The sequence below is a fragment of the Cuculus canorus genome, chromosome Z (assembly GCF_017976375.1).
Source record: "Cuculus canorus isolate bCucCan1 chromosome Z, bCucCan1.pri, whole genome shotgun sequence".
Classification (NCBI taxonomy): domain Eukaryota; kingdom Metazoa; phylum Chordata; class Aves; order Cuculiformes; family Cuculidae; genus Cuculus; species Cuculus canorus.
The window spans coordinates 65,084,810-65,103,679 of NC_071441.1; the positions used below are offsets into that span (position 1 = coordinate 65,084,810).

Sequence of the window (18,870 nt, forward strand, 5' to 3'; positions counted from 1 at the left end):
CTAGAACAGGCTCCTAGCAGGTCGTATGGACCCACGGACCCATGAAGAGAGGACCCATGGTGGAGCAGTGTCAGGACTTCTGACCCCATGGGTGGCCCTTGCTGGAGCAGTCTGTCTCTGACAGACTGCATCCTGTGGATGGGAACCCAAATTCTTGAGGAACTGGATTCTGTGTGAAGGACTGTTCATAGAATCATAGAATAGTTAGGGTTGGAAGGGACCTGAAAGATCATCTAGTTCCAACCCTCCTGTCATGTTGAAGAACATTGTAAAGGACTGTCTCCCATGGGAGGAAGCCCATGGCAAAGTAGTGGAAGAGTGATAGTAGGAAGAATCAGCAGAGAGAAAGCATTATGAACTGACCACAATGCTTTGAATTGAGCTTTGGAAGATGGGTGGGGTGTGGGGGGAAGGTGTTTTTTAGATTTGTTCTGATTTCTCACTATTCTACTCAGTTATTAATTGGCAATAAAATTAGTTTTCCCAAGTCGAGTTTGTTTTGCCTGTAATCGTAACCAGTAAGTGATCTCTCTACCCTTATCTCAACACACAAGCTTTTCATGGTACCATTCTTCCCCTCCACCCTGTTGAGGAGAGAGAGGGATACAGCAGCTTGGTGGGCACCTGGCACCTAGCTAAGGTCAACTCGTTCAAAGGCTAGTTTTTAGTTTCTACACCATGGGTAAGAAAGAAACATCTGAGAAAAAATTGAGGTCTGGTTCAAAATCTAATGCGTATAAGATTACTCCAATTACATTTAGGTCATAAATCAGGCAGATTTAACTACCAAAGGAACCAGGGTCTGATCAAGCTTCTAATAGAAATAAACGGCACAAAATGCTGAACTTATCTCAAAATGGAACATGACTGACATAAGAGAAGAGTTATAAAACGAGACTGCAAAAAAAAATTATAGAATATTGGACTGAGACACAGGAAGTCTCATCCAGAACAAATGTTTTAGCACTTCTTTTATGGTATAGTTTATTGCTTCAAATAACAGCTGATGCATAAAACACTGAGCTTCAGGTTTGGAAATTAGCCTTGTACGCAAAATTAGAAAGGATTAGGAGTTCCATTTCAGTTGTGAAAGTCAAAACTTCTGTCTTTATGTTACAGGAAGATCTGGAGAAAATGATCTGAAATCTCCAAATACAGAAATGCTTTTCAGGAGGGAATGTGGAAAAGTCAGCCAAAACTGCAACTGTAAGCACCTTAACACCTCTGAAAATACCATATACTCTTTTAAAAATGGAACATAAGACGGGCTTGCAAGAGGCTTTCCTTTAACTCACAATTGAATCTGCTGAACAACAAGTCAGAAGTGTCTTGCAACTGAATTTGATGAGGAATATATGGTTTCTGGACAATATACCATTGTGCTGATTTTAGCAGGGGTAAAATTAATTTTCTTTATAGCTGTTAGTACAGGGCTATGTTTTGGATTTGTGCTGGGAACAATGATGATAATACAGGGCTGTTCTAGCTATTGCTGAGCACTGCTCACATAGCCAAGGCCTTTTCTGCTTTTCACGCCACCCCACCAGCAAGTAGGCTGGGGTGCACGAGAAGATGGGAGGGGGCACAGCTGGAACAGCTGACCCAAACTGAACAAAGGGATATTCCATACCGCAAGATATCAGCAGCAGCTGTGGGAAGAAGGAGGAACAGATGGCATTCAGAGTGATGGCCTTTGTCTTCCCAAGTAACTGTCATGCATGATGGAGCCCTGCTTTCCTGCAGATGGCTGAACACTAGCCTGCCACTGGGAAGTAGTGAATTAATTTTTTGGTTTGCTTTGCTTGCATGTGAAACTTCTGCTTTACCTAATAAACTGTCTTTATCTCAACCCACGAGTTTTCTCACTTTTGTTCTCCTGCTTCTTTCTCCTATCTCGCTGGGAAAGAGTGAAGGAGAAGCTACGTTAAACCATGGCAATTGTACTATCTTATGATCTTAAAATTAAAGCTTGAATACTGGTTTTAAGAAGACTTTTCAAAATTATCTTTGGCTGACGTTGATGGCAGCGTAAACTCACTTGCTGAAAAAACATTCAGACACTGAAGAGATGATCTAGCTCTAGGATTCTTAAACAGGAAATTAACTGTAGATAGGATCTGGAGAAACTCCTGGCCATTCTGTCCAAAAGATAGCATCATGTGGAATAGACTGCTGGAAGCCATGACTGAGAGGCTAGGGGAGTGGGATGAGATGAGACACATTTGAAATGTTGGGTCCAGTTCTGAATCCAATCAAAAGATGTGAACTTACTGGCAAAGAAAATAATTCACTAAGACAGGTTTTCTGACAACTCCACTCTGGCAACTATACAGATTGCAGATGTGTTTCCACTTCTTTGCGCAGGAATCCTTGAATTTAAATTGTTCTGCATTACACCTTTGCAGAGATGATCCATGTTTTGAGGTAACCATAAACACACAGTAACATCACAGATTGGAAGTGCTCTAGTAATAACGTTAGACTGATTTAACCTATTTTAACATGAAGTCATTGGCCAAATGAGCCACCATAGGAAAAGATGGCTTGGAGTCCATGACCTTCACTCCTTTCTCTGTCTTCTCCTCCTGCAGCTGTAAGGCAAGAGGAGCTCAGAGAAGTCAAGTGCTTCATAATATATTAGTATGACTAAGTGAAAACGAGACTCAAAAGTGAAAACTGAGCACAGGCAATGGCTTTAACATAAAGTTCATTTTATATTATTGTTCCTGTTCTTTTCTTTCAAGATTTATTTGGTTCACAAAATACTTCTCAATGCCTACTCCCTTAGTACCCACAGCCTTTGTTGTGCATGCTGCCTTCCATCTCATGAAACAGCAAAACACATTATTTTCAAATTCCCTGGTCTATGGCAGTCAAATTATAAAACACCAAAACCAAAAAGACCCACAACTCAACAGGGACGCATACCAGCAGGACTACTGCTGAGCAGCAGAAACGCAGAACTTTTGAAATCGAATATACAAGCCACAACTGTATTTATTTTTTTCCCAAAACACATTAGTCATTTCTCATCTGACTTGCTGCATTCAGAGCTCATGGCCTCAAACCATCCACAGTCTGTCTGCATGATCTGTGTGCCTGGGGTTCTGTCTTTCCAGTGGACAGAGAGTTTCTCTGAGACAGAGACTGTCTTCTTTGTTACACACTGTTTTGTGCAACATTCATGCTCTTGGGTTTGCACTATGCACATCAATGTAAAGTAAAAGACACATAAATAATTATACACCCATGAAGGCACAATACGATATTCCTATCCAATATTCCTATCCCAGCAAGAAGCTACTTTGCCTAATCCATCCTAACCCCAAATTTTTCATTTCATTTCAAAGAAACCCCTCTCTTTCACTCCATTCCCATTGCAGAATATTTTATTTCCACCTTTCTAGGAGATACTCCATCATTCCATAACATGTTATTGCCTTAAGCAAAGGAAAGGTTTGGTGAAACTCTATGAGCTATCCTACACAGGCTGTTAGATTCAAATAATACATTGACACATTCTGACCTTAAAAAGTGTACCTCTCTTATCGCTAAAAGGAATTGTCTCGTGTATTTCCACACATACCCAAGCTCTAGATGTTCATCCTGGATGCTAAGAGAGCTTGCAAACAAAATACAATACAGACTTGCTCAGACATAAAGTCTGACTTTGTGTTTATGTAAAATATAAATCTGTTCAGATATACTGAGTCCAAGAGGCACGTATCATCATCTAAACTCTCTGGTTACATTTTATATGCAATACTACAATCAGAAACCACAAACACCCTACAGAATTCTGTTCAGCTCCTCCAACTTGTGCAGACGAGAAAAAATTTGGACTTCTTTGGTGGGGAAAAAATGTTGTTGGCTGAGAACAGTATAAAATTAATTGTTAAGATGCATTATGAAATGGTAGTGGCAAGTCACATTTCTATTTTGAAACCATGACTGGATTAAATGACACTTAGGAAGACAGGTTGCTATATTCCCATTTGAGAACACCAAGCAATGAAAGAAGCAGCTTTCATGTCTATTTGTTATTGTTTTGCTAACTGGTAGGGTAGTTTCTCCTTTCCTCCATGTGGTCACTCATTGTAGTTTCAATGACTCATAGCATTCCTACTTGATTGAAGATGAGTTTTTCAGTCTGTAACAAATAACGTGCACTTACATCACTAAGTAAAAGCTGCGGCTATACCAGACAACTTTAGTATGGGCAAAACTTCTCTCTGAGTCTATGTATATTTGTGGCACAACCAGTTGAAAGAAAACAAACAGCAATAATCACATTCTCTTGCCATTATGGATCCCTCAAATGAGTCATAACTTATTGCATGAACCCTTAATAGCTAGCAATTAAGATTTTTTGACCTCACTCTTCTGTAACAGAGATATAGATTGTTTTAATTCACTGATTCAATTTTTGTGTCTTTTTTCCCATCTTACAAGCTGAATTTTTAAAGTTTTAAATTTCTCTTAAAGAGCATATTTTTACAAATTGGAATTGTTCAGATAGGCTGATCTCTCATCCTCGGACAAAGTATCTTGCCCAAGAAAACTACCAACTATAACACAGAACTAAGTAAATAATTCTGATTTATTCAGGTGTTCAGTAGATTAGTTTAAATGCAGGGAAACTGCTTCAAATATGAGTGAGAAATAAAGATAATTTAAAACAAAAAAACATATAGTAATAATACTGATAGGGGAGATCCAAAGTCTAACAAGGCTTTCGGAATGAAAGCTGTGGGCATGAGGGGCCAGGCATGCTGGTCTGCATTAGTAAGAGCACTGCCAGCAGGTCAAGAGTGCTGTTAACGTGCCCTCTTTTCAGCACTGGTCACATACACCTGAAATGCTGGGGTACGATCAAAAGACGTGAACATACTGGCATGAGTCCAGCAAAGAAAATAATTTAGTCCAGCCTTTAAGATGATTTAGGGGTTGGACCACCTGACATAGTAAAAGAGTCTAAGAGAGCCGGGGCCATTCAACACAGAAAACAGAAGGCTCAGGAGGATCTCATCAATGTCTGCAAATACATCACTAGGGTAGGGGCAGGGCAGTAAATAAGATGGAGTCAGACTCTTCTAGGTGTTGCCCAATGACAGAATAAAAAACAATTGATACAACATGAAGTACAGAAAATACCATTTAAGTGCAAGGAAAAATAAAAACAACAAATCACTGTGAAATTGCTTAAAGATTAGGGCAGGTTGCCTAGAAAGATTGTTAGAATTTCTATCCTTGGCAATACTCAAAACCCATCTGGACATGGCCCTGGGAAATGTGCTGCAGCTGCACATGTTTTGAGCACAGGAGTAGGGCTAGATGAGCTTCAGGGGCTCCTGCTAGCTTCAGCTACTCTGCAACTGTACAACCCACAGCTGTTAACATACTCTTAACATTTATGAAACTCTCATCCGTTGTATTTGTCTCAGTAGAGCCACTAAACTCTGTTTCAAAGGAGTCAGTATTTTCTGGATACAAGTGAAGTTATGTTATAAAATATTTCCTCTGGTTCCTCAATATTTTCTTATCATTTTCTAACTTGGAGACCTGCTAAGAAAGACTCTTGACCTATAACGGCTTCTAAAGGAGAAGTCCCTAGACAGCTTCTGTGACATAGCATCAGCACTCCTGATTCGGAGCAATTAACTTCTATGAGGCTGTTTGAATGGATGAATCTACTTCTTAAATAAATGTTTCTAATTCATAGCCTCTCTGCTGTTTAGTTTTGTTTCTAGTAAAGTCAAGTCCAGCTAACTACCATTATCATAAATCAAGTTCAGTCAGGTTTCTTATCAAAACTCTCCAACACAATAAGAAGGAAATCAGGCAGCCTCTGAGAATGAGATAGGATGCACCCTTCTCTAATTAATTTCCTAAAATATAGAGAGTAAACAATAACTGACAATTTGTTAAACTTTTGTTTGATGTGCACTGTCATAAGAAATATAGAAAAAAAAAAAGAATGGTTGGACTATGTAAGGCTTCGAGATTAATTTTTAGTAAGAGTTCAATTTTTCAATAAGGATCCACAAGTAAGCGCACAGCATTCTGAAGCCATGGGCTCAGCTGTCACTTCATTGAAATCCATAAATTTAAGTAACTTCATCTAAGCTGAAGTTTTCATTGATTAAAGCTGATTTTTAATATATTTAATGTTTTCCATTGAAGTTAGCTCTCAAGGAATTCAACACACTGAAAAAGCAGAAGAATATGCAAACAAAAGCACCAGCTGATTAGCACTTTCAAAAACTCCCAGAGATCACAAGGATTTAATTAAGAAATTAAATGTAACAGCACAGATATCACTCTGCCAGTTCTGAGACAACTACTTTCCAGTCACCCTGTGAAGCTTTAAGCCGCTCAAAATCTGTTTTACAAAGAAGATGGAGAATATGTGATTGTACATCCATCAGTAACTAATGACAATATGCAGAAAATATAAGATTAATAACTAATCCTTTGGTGTATTTTGCACATCAACATTCACAAGTTCACACCACCCTTCTGCTTTTAAAAGTTCAAAGCATCTTTCTATTTTTCCTTTCACAAAAATCTGTCTGTATTTTTTCATCACGGTAGATCTGATGATAACACATTTCTAGTCTACGTCTTCTAACATGATGAGGTGAAACAAATCTCTAACAGAAAGTTAATACATATTTTGGTAATCAGACAGATTCTGCTTTGCAGCCACTCAAGGCACTGAAAACATGGTCCTGGACAGGATTAGCATTGTATGAACTCATTGTACATGTAAGTATACCAGGCGCCAACCTACACTGCATCAGATCACATAACTACAATACAGTATTTAGAAAAAGAGATTTATTCATAGGAAAATTTCAGTTTTATGCAGGAGAAAACCAGGCATTATAGGGAGATACGGGTTCAATTACCACGTTCTGCTGTTTCAAAAGCTGTGAACAGTCACAAGGATCCGAACTGAAATGGCAGCCTACATGGGAAAAAAACAGAAAAAGGAAAAACAAAAAATAAAACATAATCCAACAGTGTGCCAAATCATCAAGAAAAAAATAGCTAAAAAAATGAAGTTAATTTGTCACAAAATGTAACTTTTAGAGAAACAATATCATCAGGTAGTCACAAAAAAAGAGAATGGCAGGGTATGATACTTCCCACCAACAGCATGTGATTGAACTTGGGCTTCTGTCAAGGCTATTTTTATCCTGTGAGGATGTCTGAGAAGATAGTTGACATTTTATTGCTTTATTCTTATTCATCTATTATAGATGTGCACACAGAGAGAGTAATGAACAGGCACAATTAAAAACACTGAGGAAACAAACAAATAAGATCTACTTTGGATTGTAATAGAAACCAGTACTACTCCTCAGGTTTTCTTTCAGGGTTATGCAAACACACGTGCTGGCATGAGACATAGCTGTGTCAACCTAGCAGTTGATAAGTCTCAGAAGAGAGGTTAGAAGAAACAATAAATATCCTAAAATAGAAAGAATGAAAGTTATTTGAATGCATAGATAGGTGTCAATAATCAAGAGCAGAGCAACTTACACTGCAAGTTGTCAGTCTGCAAGAAAAAAAACAAACAGAGAAAAACCACATACAAGATCTCCCACACGTAAACTATACTTCAGAAGGAATAGAACTCACCTTAACTTCCAAGTCATACAAAGTCCTGGAGGGGCATCCACAAGTTTCCCCCGCTAGTATTAATGGAATAGATCCAAACTATAGTAGTAAAAAATCAAACTCTTTTCCTCTCTTGAAATCTGCTCTAACTTGCCAATAAAAATTTCTGCTTATACCCCAATACACAAAAATTCAGATCACAAAAATTCTGCCACATAAGTGCCATAAATAACTGTTTTCAAATGACATAAACAACTTTGAAAATTTAATTTCTCTGTCAACACTTTGAGATTTCCTCTCTGCATCATCTGCATTTGCAAAAGCAAGAAGCACTTAAGTGTTTACACTATGGATGTAAAGGATTATGGACGTGACAGATTTCACACCTCTAGGATGATGTTCCCACTTTTACTGCTAGGAATAGACAAAACAGGACTTAGTTTGATATGTCAAAATACATTTCTTAAGACAAGGTGCTTTTAATCTTGTAGTGCCCAGTCTATTGGATCTGGAAGCAGAAAAAAAAAAATCTTTCTGCTGCCAGATGAAACTGAACATTAGCAAAGTTTGCAATCAGATAAGCATTAGAGAAAGAAAGCAGATTTCAATTCAGTAAGTGGTCTGAAAATATTCGCTTTAAGTGCAAATGGAGAGACCAGTGGACAAAGAAGCTCAAAGATATCTCACATTGCTAACGTTTATGTAAGAACACATTGTTATATTTTGCTTAACAATTAAGAACGTGAAAAATTTGTCTCTAACCTCAAGCCCACTCAAGCTGACCTCAGATTTAAGATACAAGATGGTGTGTGAAGTTAAAAGGAAGAACTGCACAGCCAAGAAGCCAGTCTGGAATTCTCCTTGTTAGTTGGCATCCCCTCTTTCAGATTTCTTTCTCCAAATACACTAAAAGCTGCAATTTTGCAATGAGCTTCAGAGGTGGTTGATTTTGTCCTCCTTTTATCAGCACTTATTGTCTTGACGGCTATGAGACAGATGATTTGTTTTCATACATTCTAACCTTGAAAGCACCAAGAGTTTTGTTATTTGTATTGCTGTATATATATTGCCTTACACCGCCATGGTTAAAAGCGTTTGAATGTATACTGCATGTACACAGCTTGACAGTCCCTATGCCACAGAAGGTGAATTCACCCAGCCCGTGTGCAGTGGGCCACCGCAGAAGAAACTGTAATGAGGCCATAGTGCTATCAAGCAGAATCTACGCAGAGTTTAACCTTAAGCCTTGGCAGTAGAGCCCCATGTGTTAGACTGCTATAACCTCAGCACGTTTTCTGGCTTAGTATGTGCTGACTTTAACAATGCTACTGTACATACCGCTTGTAAGACAATGTTCCTACAGAGATGCGTAGGGTAAGAATGCTCTTGGCCAACACTGACATACCACCTAGCATATTCAGTATTGTACAGGTTAAAACACTCATAACTTTGCTTTGTATACTATAAAGATGTGAAGAAGAGTGAAGTTGTTGAGCCTCACCATGCATGGCACCAGCATGCCACAATTGGCATGAATTTTCTTGCCTGACAGCACCTACACTAGATTACCCAACATCAGAAGGGACATAAGACAGCAAACACATTTCCTACCGTTTCTATCCCCATCAGCTTTAAGTGTCTGTGCTTTCTGTGCTGACACCTCAGAAAAACAGACATCTTCTCAGTGCAAAAAAACATGAGATAGAAGAAGACGAGTAAGACTACAAAGCAAGGAAAAGCTCATGAGGAAGAATAATAAAATGACTGGAGGCCGGTCTCAGAGCAACAGCAATTTGGCCAATCAATAAAGGAACTGAGAGAGATGTTAGAAAATTTTTTTGTATCATTTCGTTTTAAATAGAAAACCACCAGGGTAACTGATTAGATACCAAAAAGCAGGCATAGAAGTCTGGTGTCACATAGCATCAGAATCATAAATTGACATCCTGCTAGCTAAGGTTAAGCAACAAAGGTTCTTAAAAGTAAAAACAAGCTAGCAAAAGCAGATAAAAAAAGAAAAGTAATATGATCACCTTTTTATCTTTTGCTTTAACCATTACAATAGCATTCTGTGTAGAAAAAAGAAAGGCAAACTGTATTGTCAAGTTAAAAAAAAACCCTACTAAAATAACAAGTTAAAAGTGTTAGCTGCATGATTAGATAGAAAAAACAATTATTCTCAACCAGGATTATTATTTTGCTTCCCAGCTAATAAAAGAGCTGCTGGATCCAAAAGAGAAGGGGTCTGGAGCTTTAGAGCTCACCTGATGTCAGCTTTCTCAAAACATTCCCAATCAACCACAAGAACAGTGGGATCTATAAATGACAATCATCTGTTCTTTTGTTATAGCAGAATATATGAAAACAGATTAAGTTATTAAAATAATAGATTACTAGGATGCCTCATTTCCCAATATTTCTGTGTTTTCATACTTTCCAAAAGCCTCATCTTTGTTCCACAAAAAAAAATCTCTTAAAAGAGCATTTTCCCCTCTGCTCTTCCAAATTTTTGTTCCTATCCAAGCTCTGACTCTTCATCTTTCAACCCTTATGTCAGCAATCCTGTAGGTCCTGTAGTACTCAGGAATTTTCCAACTAGCTTCTCTCTCCAGCTTCAGTTCTGCTACAGGCAGAGAAACAAAACATCACAGAAATTCTTCCCCCTTCTTTCTTTGGGATTGTACATTTTTTTCAGAGAAGCAGAAAGTAAACAAATAATTTCTGACTCAGAGACCACCTTCCTACCTGTTCCTTCAAGGGAAGCTCAGAGCTTTGCAAACATTGCTGTTTTCTCTCAAGGTTCATCTAAACTCCCTTGTTTCGCCACAACAAATGAAAGCCCCAACTTTTGAGCCTGACTTTTTTTTCCAAATTCAGAGAGAAACTTTGGACTTAACAAAATTACAAAATTTTGTAACTCAAAACTTTATTTCAAGGTATGAAAGGCAACTAAAATTGTATGGTCACTTTTCTACATTTGATGAACAAATTGTTTAAGTCTTACTACTCCATTGCAATCCATCTGCTTGTATATAAAAATCTGATCATTTCACCTGCAAAGTGATCATCCCAGGAATTTTATTTACAGGCTTGCATAGTTTTGTGCCTGATTTGTGTGTTTGTTTGTTGGAGTTTTTTCTGTCCTGGGAACTGTGCTATTTGTGATGTATATAAAAATCAGTAGTTATATTTTGCACCTGTACAAGGAACACTAGAAAAATGGGCATTACTTACATGACAAGTGTCTCTTCTAGGTAGCTACAAATTCTTTATCAATTATTTACATGAAAAGCAAAACTACAGAATTTGTACATTTGCATGATCTGTTCTAAGTGGAAAAGTTAAATCACATATTTATGAAGAAATACGTGGGATTTCACAAATCTTTCCAACATTAAATCGAGCTTTCATCAGAATAGTATATTGAAGTAATAAGTATGCATTTAAAACAATAACCTACCTTTTAATTAAGAAATAATTTCTTAAGCAGCTTTGGCATTTATTCAGTAATGCCATGCTCTGCATTTATTTAATGTCATAAAGGATTTAGTGAAAGCCAGAACAGAATCTGATCTTATTAGCTGTGATTCTCACCTTTCAAATACCTGTGAAATTGGTGAACTAGGGAAACAGTGATGTCTAGAACTCTGACAAGTAAGCATCTTACAGAAGCATATGATATCAACTGGGTTTTGCTAATCTATTTCAAGGAATATGAGATTCCTCTGAGAGAAAATAAGGTCTGCCTTCAGTACAGGTCTCAAAATCTGGATACTACCATGACATCTAATGGTCTGGATTAGGTGGGAGGAAGCATTAGATGATCTAAGGATCCTTTCTGGCTTCAGTCTGTATTAAATCTATCAATATTCAAATTAAAACCAAGTAGTGTAGAAAAGTTAACAAAACAATCAGCTTTCTGCAACTGATTTTGCTTTTGACAACATCATGAAGAATCTTCTATTTCTCAAAATATTAATCAAAGAAAATGAGTAATCACTTGTGGCTTACTGTATAAACTGTGTTTGAATCTTATCAAGGAGCTATTTGTTAATAGGTACATTACCAACAGTGAAGCAAGATGAGCAGTATCATGCACATCTAGTATAAACAAAGAAAGAACTTGCAGCAGCTTCGGAAGGGAAAGGATTTCAATCACAGTTGGGTAGCTGCAATGGTGGATATGTAAAAAAAAAATAAAAGCGGACTACCAATTTGGTCATGCAGGAGAAATTATGTGCAGGCTTAGCAAATGCACACATATAGCTAGAGGAGGTTCTCCCAGGATGTTCAATCCTGTCTTTTCAATTGGATGTAATGACATGGGACTCCTCCAAATGCTGCACAACGTACAGAAATTTAACTTCTTAACCAGCTTTCTCAGGCTGGAAGGGGGAATACACAGGTAGAAAGGACTTCTGTTCTGTTCAACGGAAAAAAGGATTGTTCATCGTTGACTTTTTTTCCACTCATCAGTGTTACAACGGGATAAAGAAAACTGCCTGTGATTTACATAGCAGGTCAGCATATGCACTTCAAATGTTTCTAGGGTGACAGGGAAGAAAGCACTCGGGTATGCCGTTATACTGCTTACCTGGAGCACACTGTAGAAAAATTGTCCTCTCACTATTGCAAGCACACAATATGACATGTTTCAGAAGATAACCGTAATAGCTCCCCCAGGGGAGGTTCAGGTTGGATATTAGAAGAAAATTCTTCACAGAAAGAGTCATTGGGCACTGGCAGAGGCTGCCCAGGGAGGTGGTCGAGTCGCCTTCCCTGGAGGTGTTTAAGGAACAGGTGGATGAAGTGCTGAGGGACATGGTTTAGGGAGTGTTAGGAATGGTTGGACTCGATGATCCAGTGGGTCCTTTCCAACCTGGTGATTCGGTGATTCTGTGATTCTTTGCTTTTCCTCCTTTTCTCCTGCTACTTATAATCTCAACTCCCACTAACTTCTTCCACCATAAGCAGCCATGCAGCTCATAGTTGAAATTATTAAAAAGGCAGTTCTGTAGTAAGGCTGATCAAAATATTGTTTAAATTCAACTAAACTTATTTACTCAAAAATGTTAACAAAGCATTCACAGTTTTCTAATTCTGAATTCTTCCGCCTAGCACTACCACCCTTCCTTACAAAGAAAAGAAATTACTGGAACCATGAGGCAATCTTTATTTTCTCAGTTTCTCAACCAGAAACACCTGCCCCTTTCTTCTTTTTAAAGTCTCTAGCAACAGGTGTGACTTTTCGCCTGCTCCAGCATAATGGTCCCACACTCTTCACGCCCCGCTCCTAGGGCTGCCACCCATCAATTGCATGGGTGATGACAGCAGGTGTTTTGCCCAAACGACATCAAACAGAAACCACCTACCTCTGTGCTCACTTTTCTTTGCAGAGAGATCAGACACATTAGTAATAACCCATGGGTGCCCTGCTGCTGTGTTGTTTCAAAGCAGCTGTTGTTACACTGCACTGCAGAGGAACAGAACATTTTCTAGGATAAATATTGTTTGCAGCCAGGAACTGGTGATAGTTTTTACAATTTATGTTGTAATTGTGGTGAAAGGACAAAAGGAGGAGTGTGTGTTAATCAGCCACCTTTGTCGGTATTCCAATGATGTTATTTTGACTGTGGATGGGGAATTATTCTTGTTGATGTAAGTGAAGTTTGTGAAGATTGCATGATAAATGTGTGTTCTGAGGTTTTTCTGATAATGATAAAAAAACCTTTATAAAATGATGCTGCAGACAAGAAACAACTGATCTGGGTTTTACAGAGCTGTAATTATTCACTACCTGCTTCTTCAGTTTGTTCTCATATTTCATTATGCTGAAAACAATGCCCTAGGGAAATGCATCTGAAGAGTCCAGAACACATCTGTTCCAGATCTGCCACTTAAATGTATATACAAGGGTACGAAAACTCACAACACTCTAGAAATAATTAAGACCAATCACATCCTTTGATTCAAATACCATTTGCTGACATCCTTTTTTACGGAGAGGAGTCTTCTAAAAATTCTAGAAGTCATTATGCATAACTTGGTTAGGAAAGACTTATCAACACATCTTACTCACTCTACTTTTATTAAAAGAAAAACGTAGGCAACTTCACCAGTTGGTTTTGTTCCTATATCCAAATCTGTTAGTTTTACAAGGTTTCTGAATGACAGGTATATAAATGCTGCTGTGTTTCAGATCACACATTTTCTGGACTTCTACAGCTGCTCAGCCTCCGCCCCTTCTTCATGCATCTTACTAAAATAACTGCTGTTCCATCAGTTACTAACAGAAGACACATCTGCAGTGACTCTGACTTTTTAATTTTCCTGCCTATTTAAAGATCTTGGATTTGAGTTCATAAATCATTGACATTATCTTTCTTCTTAAGAAAAAATTCTACACAGAAGCAAACAGTTAAATTTCAAGTCAGCAAAATCACAAGCTGTGTTGAAAAGCTCCAGATGACACTTATTTATAAGATATCCATGCAAAGATGCTTAGAAATTTAAAATAATTCACTTCTGAAAGAAAGTGTGCTCTAGGTTACATGAAAGTATCTTTTCCCACAACAGAGGCTTGTAATCTACCAACTTCACTGTCTGATTGGATCACTACATTAGCAACTGCTTCAGTGGCACTGTAATCTGTAGGAGTGGTGCACAAGTCATATGAGCTGCATCTGCCTTCATTAAAATGCCAACACCCATGCTGTATTATACTGTTATGAAAGACCGTAACTCTATTCACTATATTAAAGTAATCATTGCAGCACCTTATGGACTAATATTTAATATTTCGAGGCCAGATTGGACAGGGCGTTGGGCAGCGTGATCTAGGGGTAGGTGTCCCTGCCCACAGCAGGGGGATTGGAACTAGATGATCTTTAAGGTCCCTTCCAACTCAAACTATTCTATGATTCTATGATTCTAATATACAGCAGACAACTATGGCCACTTACCTTACAAAGAAACATTTTGTTTAACATATCCAGGTATTGACTTTGGAAATCATACTTGGTTTATGGACTTTGAGAAAGCATGGCAGATTTTTATGTGTTTCCTTTGCCATGAAAAAGTGAACAGAAGGAGAGTGAGCTCATAATATTTTATATGAACATCTTCAGTTGCAGTGCTTGTGTCCCTGATCAATTACAGCGTTTAAACCAATTCTTACTTTTAATCATATGCGTAATACCATTAACTTCCATTCTCAAGTCCCTTCACAAGTTGATCCCTCATTTCAGACTGAATAATCATTATTATTAGTCAAGCACTATTAGAAAAAGCAGAAATAGAATCTCTTTTATAAAAAACTAGGTGATTTAATCCAGGACTCAACAAAATACCAAAAGAATTTTTATCTTTCTGTACAAGCTGTACAATTCTATTCACAGTATTGCTTTTCAGAGCAGAGCTGCATTTTTTTGTTCTCTCCTCTTGCAGGTTTCTATTTTTATATTACTCTCCTATATGCAAAGCCTTTCACTCTTAAAAATAAGCTTATTTTATCAATTAAATCCCCCAAATCTCCATAATTTCCTTAAGTAAATAGTAATGGTTCACAGCAAACCAGTACTTTTCACAACTATAATCAATACGAAAGCTTTTCCTTTTGTTGCAAATTAGGAACGGATAAGTACACTTATATAAACTTCTAATATATAAAATGGGTTTTCAAGGAAGGAAGAAAAAAGACCCCTTTTGAAGAAAAAGGCTTTTCAGTCTGCTCCAAAGCCTAATTCAGAAAAAGTTCCATGAGACGTATAAAATTAATCAAAAAAAAAAGAAAATAAGCATTTTCTACAATGTTTTCTTGGTATCAGTGGAACATTCAAACCCAAAAAATACCTTTCCTGTGATCCACCCCTTTTCAGCTTAAGTCCAAAATTTCCTTAAAAGCAAATCTGGACAACTTTGACAGTATGAACATGAATGGCCTTAGGCTCTATGTATATTCCCAATTAATCCTTTGCCATGTGGGGGTTACCCTGCTCCATGCATTTTCAGGACCTCAGGCAGCATTTCAAGACATTGTGAAGAAGGTAGAAGCTGAGGACACTTAAAATCTTCCTAAAAAAACATGTCCAGTGTAATGGGACAAAGAAAGAAAATCATTCTGAGAGCAGATGTTTGACCTTACTTTGCTTACCTATTTGCTGTCTGTACTTTCTGAAGTGTTCGTACTTGCCCTTTTCTGTGCTTTAATATTAAAGGACTATATATCTCCTTCATACAGTTAAAATCAGACCCTGAGTGAACTGTGTGTTGTAACTGCAGCATATTTTTTAGCTTCAAGTGACAGCTTTATTTCAAACACTGTTCAATAGAAACATTTATACATTCAAGAATATGTGCTCCTGATAAATCTTTTAAGGTAATCTTAATTGTACAACCATCTGCTCTTCATATTGAAAAAACTGGACAGCCACCTGGTCTCTACTCTCAAGTTTATTTATAATTTGAATGAATGACCTCTTTCACCTCACTGTCTATTTTACTGAAATGTTTAAAATGCTCAACTCCACCTATTGATGCTATGCTTTCATAAAACAATCTGGAAAACCTAATGTGTTGTTGAAAAACATTCCTAAATTTTTTTTCACTGCATATCATATCTTTCTCTCACCTCAGGTGACACTGCTGTTGTACTAATAGCCTCTACTTGTGTATAGACCAGCAGGAGACTCACAATGGATACTAGCTTCACACTGAAATTATTCCATGCGTGCTTGACAGCTACATCATTGCAAAAACCACTACAGACCAGGTAACAGGTAAGAAGAGAAATCAGCTTTCACAGTTTGTCATAGCTGCCATTATTTACTTGCATTCCTAACTGAAGAAGTTCATTTCTTGAGTGAAAACTGACAAACACACATAAGTTGAGCGAAGTCACCTTGTAAAACACCTCACTAGCTTATGAAATTGCAACTGAAACTAAACAGTTAGGTTTCTCCATATGAAGTATCTGTTTGAAAACAGAGTTAAACAGTTACTCAGATTTCCACAACTAATAATAAGCCTACTATTATAAGATAAATCTTAAGTGGTTCATACCACCTATAGACAGATATTTCTGTCTCTAGGTAAAAGTTGATATAAATAAAGGCTGCCTTGCAGAAAGAAAGATTACTTCAGGATGCGCATGGATATTGTAGTCACTCGCCATTATCCACAGAAGAGAGAATCAGATCTTAAAAGTGAGTATAAGCTGAAGCTTATGCCGGATTGTTTGGTAGAATCTGTATGCCTGAAACATGTCAACCAATAAATCTACATTGAACAAGTCAACATGTACTCCAAGTATCTTTTTCTGTAGCGATTTCTACAAAAAAAATCATAGCTATCATAAAACACTGTCAGCAATTGGAAAAATGACCTTGACCTTCAGATACTAATGACCTAACGGTATTTTAGTACTAGCAATAGAGAACATAAACACAAACTTTATAGATTTCATGGCACCGTCACTGCTGTGGTACCACTTTAGGATCACCTGCGCATGTATTCCACAGGGCTCTTCCAGAAGTGTCTATCCTTTAAAAACTGCAGGTAACACAGCCTCCTTTTCTGGCTTCTTTGTTAAGAATCTTTCCTCTCATCTAGGTTTCTTACAAAAATACTACTTTTTTCTGTCAATATTTAGGGTAGAAAAACCTCATAAAAGCTAACATTCTCTGAATTAGAGACCATAAAATTTGTTTCTATATTCATGGAAGTAGAATGACTCAGGAAAAGCTGTAGAAACATAGGTCTTATATTCACACTGTAGGGCAGAAACACCACATTAAAAGAAATTAAAACCTTCTAATATAACACTTGAAAAGGATTAAATCATGTTTTGAAGAATATTGCTATTAAGGAGAGCAAGCCTTTTCATTATCCAGAATTTTCTCCACCTCTAGAAATGAAAAAAAAAAAAAAAAAAGATATTAAATTATAGCCAAACAGAAAAGTATTTTTGTGGCTTTCTGATCTTGTAAAACTTTTCTTTTATTGTTTACCTCCCTCAAATCTCTAAGAAAAAAAGACAGTGAGAAACAGGAAGAAGGCCATTACCATGTCACAGGGAAGGTGAGTGGCACAAATAAATTAAGGTCTTAAAAAAGATTTTAAAGTTCTTTTAAAACATGAATGATTTTATGATTCTACAAGCAAGTTTTTCATCAAAATTACTGAAGAATTTTCTGAAATATGTGGTAAATTTGTGTTTGTACTCATAATGGTCATTATTGTAAAACAAAGGTATATTTGTGTCTCATCTAAAAAAAATATGAGATCTCCTACAGAGCTGAATTGAAGTGCCTACTTAAAAAAGATTCCCAGACATTGAAATGGTCAGATTTACTAGCTAAACAAATGTAAGTTAAATAATTTTTTAGAAATATTAGAAAAGCACTGCCAATTTTATAAGGATATAAAAATGTAGTATTCAGAAGGATCCAGTAAAGTGAAAAACTTATATGTTGCTAATGCTACAACTCCTCAGACTTAACAGGTTTTTGCTTTTTCTTCCAAACTATGTGGTTGCTGTCACATGTAGACACTATCACCATTTCACTCTTGAATCATAGAATTACTAGGTTGGAAAAGACCTTTGAGATCATTGAGTCCAACTGTACCTGTCCACTACTAAACCACATCTCTGAGTACTTCATCTACCATCCTTTAAACACCTCCAGGGACGGTGACTTAACCACCTCCCTGGGCAGCCTCTGCCAGTGCTCGATAACCCCTTCTGTGAAGAATTTTTCCCTAACATCCAATCTGAACGAGTTTCAGCCTGTCACAGATGAAACAGAACAAAAATGTTTATATGAATTATTAAGAGTTTGTGACATCTGGAATTCTTTCCTGTGAAATTAAAGATTATTAGTCTATGCTGCTTATTAAATTACTTTCTTAATGGGTGCAAAGAAACATACTACTTCTGTGCATCTCCCATATAGACAGGAAGTACAATTGCACCCAATATCTTGTGGAAAAGAAACATATGGCTGTTAAGATTGTAGAAAACTGACAGCACACTCTACGCAGAAGATACTGACAATGTGTTCTACTTTTTTATGTTTATATTTATATATAGTCACTATATAATCTAACTTTCTTTTTATGGCAACTGGTTCCCTGAGTCTATCTGGAAAACTCATCTGAATGAGTGTAGGTATACAAGATATCTAGCATAATTACTAGCAGACTGCTCTGGAATGGAGACAAAGCTCCACATTTGTGAATCATTTA

The 18,870-nt window shown here is 37.2% G+C and overlaps 1 protein-coding gene across 2 annotated transcripts in view; it reads right to left on the bottom strand.

Annotated features, from left to right (window-relative positions):
• CAMK4 (calcium/calmodulin dependent protein kinase IV) overlaps positions 1–18,870 on the bottom strand; it is a 164,148-nt gene that overhangs the window by 114,274 nt on the left and 31,004 nt on the right. Inside the window, exon 2 of one of the 2 annotated variants that reach the window (XM_054054651.1) lies at positions 6,912–6,970. The exons of the other annotated variant lie outside the window; for it this stretch is intronic. The gene's annotated coding sequence lies outside the window, so the exon portion shown is untranslated. The remainder of the gene's footprint in view (positions 1–6,911; positions 6,971–18,870) is intronic. 2 annotated transcript variants of the gene reach the window in all.